Source organism: Poromitra crassiceps (assembly GCF_964638095.1).
Source record: "Poromitra crassiceps genome assembly, chromosome: 23".
NCBI lineage: Eukaryota > Metazoa > Chordata > Actinopteri > Beryciformes > Melamphaidae > Poromitra > Poromitra crassiceps.
This window is the reverse complement of record NC_139639.1, coordinates 13088801-13098639: the sequence shown is the minus strand read 5'-3', so window position 1 is coordinate 13098639 and position 9839 is coordinate 13088801. Positions and strand designations below refer to the sequence as shown.

Here is a 9839-nt window from a genome sequence, read left to right as displayed (position 1 = left end):
TAGTCGGAACGACCAAAAAAAGAAAAAGTCGGAACGACCATATTACATGATGAAGGAGTGAATGAAGAAAGATGGCGGAAGGAGAGGAATGGATTCGGATGAGATAGTGGAGGTTTAAACGGAAAGAAAAGAAAGCAAGTCGATAGTAAGTTCAGATAATGAGTACAGTCGATCAGTGAGGAAGAAGCAGGAGTTTATAGTAGGGATGAGGGCGGTATCGCAAGTGGATGGTCTCTTTAGTGATCAACATAAGGTAGAGAAGTTTGTGGAGAAGGTAATTGGGCAGGTAAGGTCAGTTAGGATAGCAAGAAGTGGACTAGTTATAATCGAGTGTGTGTCAAAAGAGCAGAGAGACAAAGCTGTAGAGGGAATAAAGTGGTGTAGAAGTAGTAGAGGTGAACGTGTAACATGTTTTGCACTTGTATCTGAGGCCAGGAAGAAGGGTGTGGTGAGTGGTGCGCCTCTGTCAGTAGAGGCTGAGTTGTTTGTCAGTGTGGAGGGTGTGCTTGATGCAAAGAGATTGACACGATATCGTGAGGGGGAAAGGGAGGAGAGTTTGTCTGTGTGTTTCTGTGTGTTTGAGAGACTATGTTGATTATTGTTGTTATAGGGTAAGAAATGTTATTGCTGTCAAGAGTATGGTCATGTTGCTGCTGTGTGTAGAGGGGTCAGGAGATGTGGGAGAGGAGTGTGAGAGAGACACCTGTTTAGAGGAAGACGAGGAAGCCTACACTGTGATGGTGATCATCATGCAGGTTCAAAACCGTGTCCAAGGAGAGTAAATGAGGTGAAAGTGAATCAGATTAGGGTACAAGAGAAGGGTATGTCATATGTGCACCCAGAGGCAGCCATTAGAGTGTGAAAACAAACAAAACACACCTGGTAACTAGACGTTTTCTGTCCAGATGGAAACTAATTTCCTTTCAAGTTTGCTCTTGACATTTGCTCTTGTTCTGTAATGTACTTTTTGTCTGTACAGATTTTTTGCACATTCTGTCATTTTGCACTTTCTGGACTTTTTAGACAGGCATATTTTACACAAACTTCATACAATTTCACCAGAATGTTCAATTTTTCTACTACGTTGAAATGTTGATTGTGTATTTATTAAATGTATATGTTTTTATCGGCACAGTTGGTGGGCGGAGCTTTTCACTTGGACTGTAGCGGTCTGCTGCATGTGACTGACATTGAGAAAATGAAGCTTTTAGCTATTAAAGAGCTTCAGGGATGTAACAGCTGTGTACCAACAGGCTGCAGTAACAGGTGTGTACCAACAGGCTGCACTAACAAATGTGATTAATCAAACCTGGCTGACAGCCTGACAGCCTGACATGTATAATTATTACATGGGAGAGAAAAATGTCTAATTTTACTAGTCTGTCCTCTCATGTTGGAACAGCCATTCTACAGGCCAAAGGGATTGATGCTGCATTATGTTGATCTAAGATCAGTGGGGGATGTTCTGTTATCTGCGTAGTCGTTGCTAGTAGGACAACATACAGGTGAGCACCAGCCTCCATTCTAGCCTTGTTTTATTTGTTTGAAGCATGATGACAGCCCACTTCTCCACCCATTTCTAACCAGCTGTTCTGCTTTACTTTCTTTCTTCTGTTTGTTTTCCACAGAGGGGTGTGGCTATGCAGATTAGATATACCTCTCACAAAGATCACTTTATTGGAATACACCCCTTGTCGTCCAAGTGTCGCTTACAGCGTTCTTTTCCATGTTGGCACCTGGACAGGAAGGAGGAGCGCTGTTTTGTGCCTTAAAGGCCGGTGCCAGAGAACGGCTGGCCTGCTCAGCTGGAGGAGTTTCTGGAACAGTTTCCTGCTGGCACCAGGCTGGCACTACCCCATGACAAGTTGTGCTGTCAGGTGAGCGACTGTCACATGGCATCTTTATGGTCCAGAGGAGCACAGAGACGGCTTCTCCTTTCCATTCATTTAGCTGTGATGAACCCCAGCAGCTAGAAACATGTCAATGCAATGAGAGTGCATCACCTGGCTGTATTATCATCAGTTTAGCTATTACAGCACAATGACCCATACATCATGAAACAAATCATTTACAAAAGCCATTCCTGTTATTGTCATCCCTTTTTGCCAGTGGGCGTGGAAAGTTGATCAGTTCTGTTGGCCCATGTCCTACTTCTCTACAAAGCTTCATGTAAATCTGTTCTGAACTTTTTTTTTAGATATCCTGAGATAGTCTGATGTGCAGTGGTCCCTAGCATGCAGGAGATTTAGGTGACTTTTCTGAGACCAAGGTTCACTTTGTGTTTCCCCTACCATTCTACAGGCCTTATATATATATATATATATATATATATATATATATATATATATATATATATATATATATATATATATATATATATATATACCGGTATATTCTTTTCCCCCTGATTTTTTTCCCTGCTCTCCCCAAAATTTAAATAAACCTTTATGGCATATTATTACAATACAACAATACTGGTGTTGACAGTAATAGAAGATGCCAAAGCATTCAAAACAATAAGCATTTTGCTTTTAGGAGCATTGTGCCAGCGTGCAGCGCTGTCCCAAAACGTGTCAACGTGTGTCATTACCTGGGAAACGCACATCCCATAATACAACTGTTCGCATCGCATCCCATAATAGTATGATGATACTTGGGATGCCATTGCCAACGTAGATGCGAACAGGTTAGCTAAAAGTTTAGCGTCACCAGCGAGGGCCCCCACCGTTGCGGTCGGGGTACGTTTTGAAATCCCTCCAGGCCTGCAGATGTTTCTAGGGGAAACACTGCTCATGCAGCACAACAAGGCATCTAACTTCCAAAGGGATTCACTTTGTAGAAAGGTTGGTGGAGATCTGCTCTACTGAGTGCCCTCTACTTTCCCTTATTCATTGATTTGAGCCAGCTTGATGTATGTTGGCAGGTTTGATGAAGGTCTTTTCATTTAGACCTGGAGATGTGACTTGTTTAGTTTGCCACAGCAGATAATGTATTGCCACTGTAATGCACTGGTTTCATGACATCTGTATAGAGTGCAGTGCTACACTAGTTCTAGTTCAAGACTCTTGATTGATTGACCGGGAAACTGTGGGAGATGGGTTGGACATTACTGAAGGTCTGTTTTGGACTGTCTCTTCTACTAGGTGGTGTTTGATGAGTCTCTGCAGAAGTGCCTGGACTCGAACCTGCGGCACGCGCCCCGCGGCCTGGACCCCGTTGCCCTGCCCTCCTCCCCGGCAGTGGCCGACATGAAGCGCTCCGTCCACTGAGCCGTCTTCATGACCTTCCTCAGGATGGCCACGCACAAAGAGTCCAAGGTACAAGCGCCCCTAAGCTCTAGAGAGCCATTGATCACATACTTTGACTTGTTGTTGTTAAAGATCTTTAGGTCATATTGGTCTTTTCTGGGGCAATTGATGCTCATAGTTCAGTTGCCTCAGTCTAGAGTTGATCTTTTTAGCTTGTGTACAGTGTGTGTGTGTGACGCCATCTATACCCACATGACGCAGTCACATGACGCAGTCAAGTGGGTCAGCTGTCATGTGACATGAAAAGTTTAGAATTAAAAAGTTCTTTTTATGCCTCCCCCGGCGATAGCCAGGCCGGAGGCATTATGGATCCGGGTTGTCCGTCCGTACGTCCGTCCGGCTGTCCATCCGTCCGTACGATGTTCCATGTTTGTTAACGCGATATCTGAGGAACGCCTGGACGGAATTTCATCAAATTTGCCTTAAACATTCACTTAGGCTCAAGGATGATCTGATTAGATTTTGGTGGTCAAAGGTCAAAGGTCAAGGTCACTGTGACCTCTCGAACGCCATTTTCAAGCTTGTTAATGCGATATCTGAGGAACGCCTGGACGGAATTTCATCAAATTTGCCTCAAACATCGACTTAGACTCAAGGATGATCTGATTAGATTTTGGTGGTCAAAGGTCAAAGGTCAAGGTCACTGTGACCTCTCGAACGCCATTTTCAAGCTTGTTAATGCGATATCTGAGGAACGCCTGGACGGAATTTCATCAAATTTGCCTCAAACATCGACTTAGACTCAAGGATGATCTGATTAGATTTTGGTGGTCAAAGGTCAAAGGTCAAGGTCACTGTGACCTCTCGAACGCCATTTTCAAGCTTGTTAACGCGATATCTCAGGAATGCCTTCACGGAATTTAATCAAACTTGTCTCAAACATCGACTTGGACTCAAGGATGAACTGATTAGATTTTGGTGGTCAAAAGTCAAAGGTCAAGGTCAATGTGACCTCTCAAACGCCATTTTCAAGCTTGTTAACGTGATATCTCAGGAATGCCTTGACGGAATTTAATCAAACTTGTCTCAAACATCGACTTGGACTCAAGGATGAACTGATTAGATTTTGCTGGTCAAAGGTCAAGGTCACTGTGACCTCTCAAACGCCATTTTCCAGCTTGTTAACGCAATATCTCACGAATGCCTTGACGGAATTTCATCAAATTTGCCTCAAACATCGCCTTAGACTCAAGGATGATCTGATTAGATTTTGGTGGTCAAAGGTCAAAGGTCAAGGTGAGCTCTCGAACGCCATTTTCAAGCTTGTTAACGTGATATCTCAGGAATGCCTTGACGGAATTTAATCAAACTTGTCTCAAACATCGACTTGGACTCAAGGATGATCTGATTAGATTTTGGTGGTCAAAGGTCAAAGGTCAAGGTCACTGTGACCTCTCGAACGCCATTTTCAAGCTTGTTAACGCGATATCTCAGGAATGCCTTCACGGAATTTAATCAAACTTGTCTCAAACATCGACTTGGACTCAAGGATGAACTGATTAGATTTTGGTGGTCAAAAGTCAAAGGTCAAAGGTCAAGGTGAGCTCTCAAACGCCATTTTCAAGCTTGTTAACGTGATATCTCAGGAATGCCTTGACGGAATTTAATCAAACTTGTCTCAAACATCGACTTGGACTCAAGGATGAACTGATTAGATTTTGCTGGTCAAAGGTCAAGGTCACTGTGACCTCTCAAACGCCATTTTCCAGCTTGTTAACGCAATATCTCACGAATGCCTTGACGGAATTTCATCAAATTTGCCTCAAACATCGCCTTAGACTCAAGGATGATCTGATTAGATTTTGGTGGTCAAAGGTCAAAGGTCAAGGTGAGCTCTCGAACGCCATTTTCAAGCTTGTTAACGTGATATCTCAGGAATGCCTTGACGGAATTTAATCAAACTTGTCTCAAACATTGACTTGGACTCAAGGATGAACTGATTACATTTTGGTGGTCAAAGTTCAAGGTCACTGTGACCTCTCACACACCCAATTTCCAAGCTCTGTAACGCAACATCACAGGAGCGCCTTGACGGAATCTCTTCCAATTTGCCTCAAATGGCGATTTCGACTCCAGAATGAACTAATGGCGGAGGCATAAGTCCGCATTGCGGTCGTTCTAGTTTTTCATTCTTTTTTCACTGTGAGTAGCCTTTTGATCCAGCACCCAGGCCCAGTGTGGCCTAGCTTTGGATGTGCGTGTCCCTGTCTACCTTTAACGCTAAGAGAGGTGCCTCTATTTGTCTTGAACTCTGTGCAAAAATAGCAATCAAGGACCACGAGTACATATGAAGTTCAAATGACAACGAGAGAGACCATTCAGATGCAACACAGAAATGCAGTTATAAGAAAGGATGAATGTCCATATCCTCGTTGTTGAGGCCATTGGGGGACAGATTATCCAGAGTGTAGATCCAAAAGAGTTCACTTCTTAAAAGCAGATTGTTCATGCTCCATAAGGGAGCCTATTGCAGCTACAATAGGTGGGCCTGGTGGAGTGTCAGTACTCTGTCACCCAGGGGCCTCAACAAAGAGGATATGGACATTCATCCTTTCTTATAACTGCATTTCTTTGTGTTGCATCTGAATGGTCTCTCTCGTTCTCATTTTAACTAACTCGTGGTCCTTGATTGCTATTTTTGCACCGACTTCAAGACAAATAGAGGCACCTCTGTTTATCTGCTATATGTTTATTGCTCTGTATATTTCTATGACTGCACTACTGTCATTCTGGGCAGTATTAGTATATGTCTACAGGCCCACTTTATGTGGGGATGTGTGTTTTTGTGGTTACAGACTTCTCTCTGCGCACATGATTTTGTAAGTATGGCTTTGTTACCACTAACAGTGTTAACTTCACTTGTGATTGTTATTTTTAATTCTAAACTTTTCCTGTCACATGAGCGAGCTGACCCACTTGACTGCGTCATGTGACTGCGTCATGTGGGTACTTAAGATGGCATCTGTCTTATGTCATTTTGTCTGAGGAAGGGCAGGGTGCTGCCCGAAACGTTACCACCAGTGTGAATAAAACACTCTACTTTGGAGCCCTGCAGTGTGCAAACTTTCTTTTCCTTTCCAGTTTCCAGTTTCTACTTTAAAGCACCCCTCCTTAACTGTTAATATTTCACTCCTATTTCCTTCATTGGAAATATAGGTCTGTTAGAACTGGATGATACTGGATTAGCTGTGACTTGTTGGACATAGGAAACGCTCACTGTCACAACTTCCCTCTCCTCCACACTTTTTGATCATCTCACAGACAGTTGGTGAAAAGCTGACGACGTCATCATTTATTCATCAAACGCAGAGTAGGATTTGAGCCATTATCTGCATAGATAGAGCCACAGGGAGGAGAGGAGAGCGTATGATAGATCCATGAGGAGCAGAGGAGAGCGTATGGGAGTTTACCTCATGTTTCATAGAGGGTCAGCTTCTGTTGTTGTTCACTTTGCTGCTATAGAGACACTGCGTAACGCGTCATCATGCAGAAACCACGCCCAAAACGGGGGGAAACAGAAAGCCCCCCTCCTCTATCCAATTCTCAATGGCTTCCTTGTTTTGCTCTGGAGTAAATGGCTCCTCTGGCTCCTGGCAGCCTCACATTGAAAGTAGCATGATGGCTGAGAAGAGAAGACAGCGGCCCGGGCGTGATCATCATGCTGATTGACTCCTGGAGGAAAGTGGTGATGGAGGTCATCGGGGCTCCAGAGAGAAGTGCAGCAACAAGGGGATAGAGTCAAGTGGGAACTAGTGTGAGATGTTTGGTGGAGTAGAGTCAGAGTGCACTCTGTGCAGCAGCAGCAGAGATGGTAGCTTCATGGTGAGCAGGGAATCTGATAGTGTAGAGGTTCCTTGTCTACAACAACTCAACAAAAGGTTCAACATGGTTGACAAAATGTTGTATGGTACATGGTAGGGGAAACACTGTTATTATCATCTTCGGCACGCGGCCGCAGCCCTACAATTTGATTGATTGACCCCCCCTCCCCCCCCCCATACAATATTAGACAACATCACTCCCTCTCGTGTGATATAGCTTAAATATCACAACACTCAATATCGCAATACTAGCATATCATAATATCGCAATATACCATCATATCGTGATTCAAGTATCGTGGTAATATCGTCTCCTGGGGCATCTGGTGATTCCCAGCCACCCCTATTATTATTGATCCAGCCTGTGTTAATATTTGTGCACCGTTGACAGAGTATTTTTAGACTGCCTAATGGTAGGGTTTATTGTCAAGTCAAGTCAAGTTTATTTGTATAGCACATTTCATACACAGAGGCAATTCAAAGTGCTTCACATAAAATGGTTGACAAGAAAAGAAAAGAAGAGAGTAAAATGGACATTTAAAAGCATCACAACAAAACTTAAAAAAAAAGAGTATAAAAAGTGCATTAAGCAACTTCAAAGCACATAAAATGTGCATGACTAGTACTACTTTAGGGCTTTAGGTTTCCTCCCCCACGCCTCTGTTTATGGTTTCCAACCTAGCATCTGCCTTTGCACGCACTTTTTTTTTTTTTTTTTTTTTTTTTTTTTTACCTTTATTTATACAGGGGAAGTCTCACTGAGAGCAATGCTCTCTTTTTCAGGAGTGCCCTGTTCACATTCTCACACACATTCATACCTGGAAGCTGACCAGTACAACCACAGTCTGACCTGCTGGCCACTGATCAGCTCCACTGGAGCAGTTGGGGTTAAGGGCCTTGCTCAAGGGCACCTCAGTGGTGGTAATGAGGGAGGGGCAAGTGCTGCCTTTTCACTTTCCCCACCCAGATTTATCCTGCCGGTCCCGAGGATTGAACCGACGACCTTCCGGTCACAAGCTCGCTTCTCTAACCATTGGGCCACCACTGCCCTTTATAACATATTTATAACACTGGGTTTACAATGGGAAATTCTAGATTAGCTGGATTGTTAGCCTAGCTTCACATTTTGCTTTTTGCTTGGACTAGTATCTGGCTGCATGTGACTGGCTGATGTTGGGGCACTTTGACTTACAGGGAGGTCTTTTGCACTGGTGGTGTTGGTGGCGCATTCCTCATTGATGGAGTCTTACTCCCATTCCCAACTACACTACACTAATTACTTCTGTAGCAGCATCAATGCAGCGACCTTTGAGTCTCACAGAGCGTTGTTTGACTGATCGACTGAGTGGCCTGAATCTGCCTCCTGATGAGCAGGTCTTGTGCCATGGGAAAAATAACTCCTCTCATAGAGACACTGCGTAACGCGTCATGATTCAGAAGCCACGCCCAAGACGGGGGAAAACAGAACCCGCCCCCCCTCCAATCCTGGCGTTCTTCTATGTCACGTGTATGGTTGCGTGTTGCACCAAAAGATCGTATATACGGAAGATGGACACTCCAACTTACTTCCTTGACAGCTAGATCCACATTTTTCTTCTCGCCAATTCTCAATGGCTTCCTTGTTTTGCTCTGGAGTACAAAAAAACTTGAACTGGCGATTTTTTACATTTGTTGTCTGCACAGCCCCACCACACAACAGCTTTTAGCTATGTTTAATTCAAGGAAAATGACACTGGTGTGTGGAAATGAACGGAGGTTTTCCCCCGTGATGGGTGTGGCCTATTCCATGCAGTGTCTCTATAACATCACCTCTTTTTATAGGCTATTTGCTTTCTCTGCAGAGCAGCAGAAGGGGGCGAACAAGTGGCGAGTGTCTTTTCGCCCCTACCACTAAGGGACTCAAGGGGTCACCAAAATCACCCAAGTTTCACATTCTAACTGGTAGCAGCTGTAGAAAACACACACTGGATTGCGCTGGAGGAATGCATCGGCCAAATCTACGATGACTGACTGAGTGTGGTGTGGTTGCAGCTGTAGGTGGAAGTGCAGTGAGGCAGCAGTTAGCGGCGCGCTCAGGCTCAGTGTGATGTGGCAGTGTGACACTGAAAGCTCAATGTGTGGAGTGTGTATTCTGAAGGTCAGATTAGTTACAGGATTGTACAGATGTTGAAATAGTTGGGGGGGAACATACTGCACATACTGCTTAAGTTGGCAACATAGCCCTGCATTGCAATAATAACAGTAATCATCTCTATAGACGGTTTGTGTTGCTAGGGAACAGTTTGAAACCTAGTTTATTTCCTCTTTCCTGCCAACTATTGTATTAGCACACTGCAACAGGAAGTAAGCTAGGGGCGATTGAGAATGTTTATGTTGTCTATAGATGGGTGGATAAGCAGGCTGGTTAGGATGACAGCTCTTTGATGTTGTCTATAGATGGGTGGTTAAGCAGAATGTTGATGTTGTCTATAGATGGGTGGATAAGCAGGCTGGTTAGGATGACAGCTCTTTGATGTTGTCTATAGATGGGTGGTTAAGCAGAATGTTTATGTTGTCTATAGATGGGTGGTTAAGCAGAATGTTGATGTTGTCTATAGATGGGTGGATAAGCAGGCTGGTTAGGATGACAGCTCTTTGATGTTGTCTATAGATGGGTGGTTAAGCAGAATGTTTATGTTGTCTATAGATGGGTGGTTAAGCAGAATGTTTA

The 9839-nt window shown here is 43.9% G+C and overlaps 1 long non-coding RNA gene across 1 annotated transcript in view; it reads left to right on the top strand.

Annotated features, from left to right (window-relative positions):
- Window positions 1-1786: 1786 nt before the first annotated feature.
- LOC310796683 overlaps window positions 1787-9839 on the top strand; it is a 20577-nt gene continuing 12524 nt past the window's right edge. Inside the window, exons 1-2 of the long non-coding RNA XR_014553693.1 lie at window positions 1787-1877; window positions 3144-3317. This is a non-coding gene — a long non-coding RNA (uncharacterized lncRNA). The remainder of the gene's footprint in view (window positions 1878-3143; window positions 3318-9839) is intronic.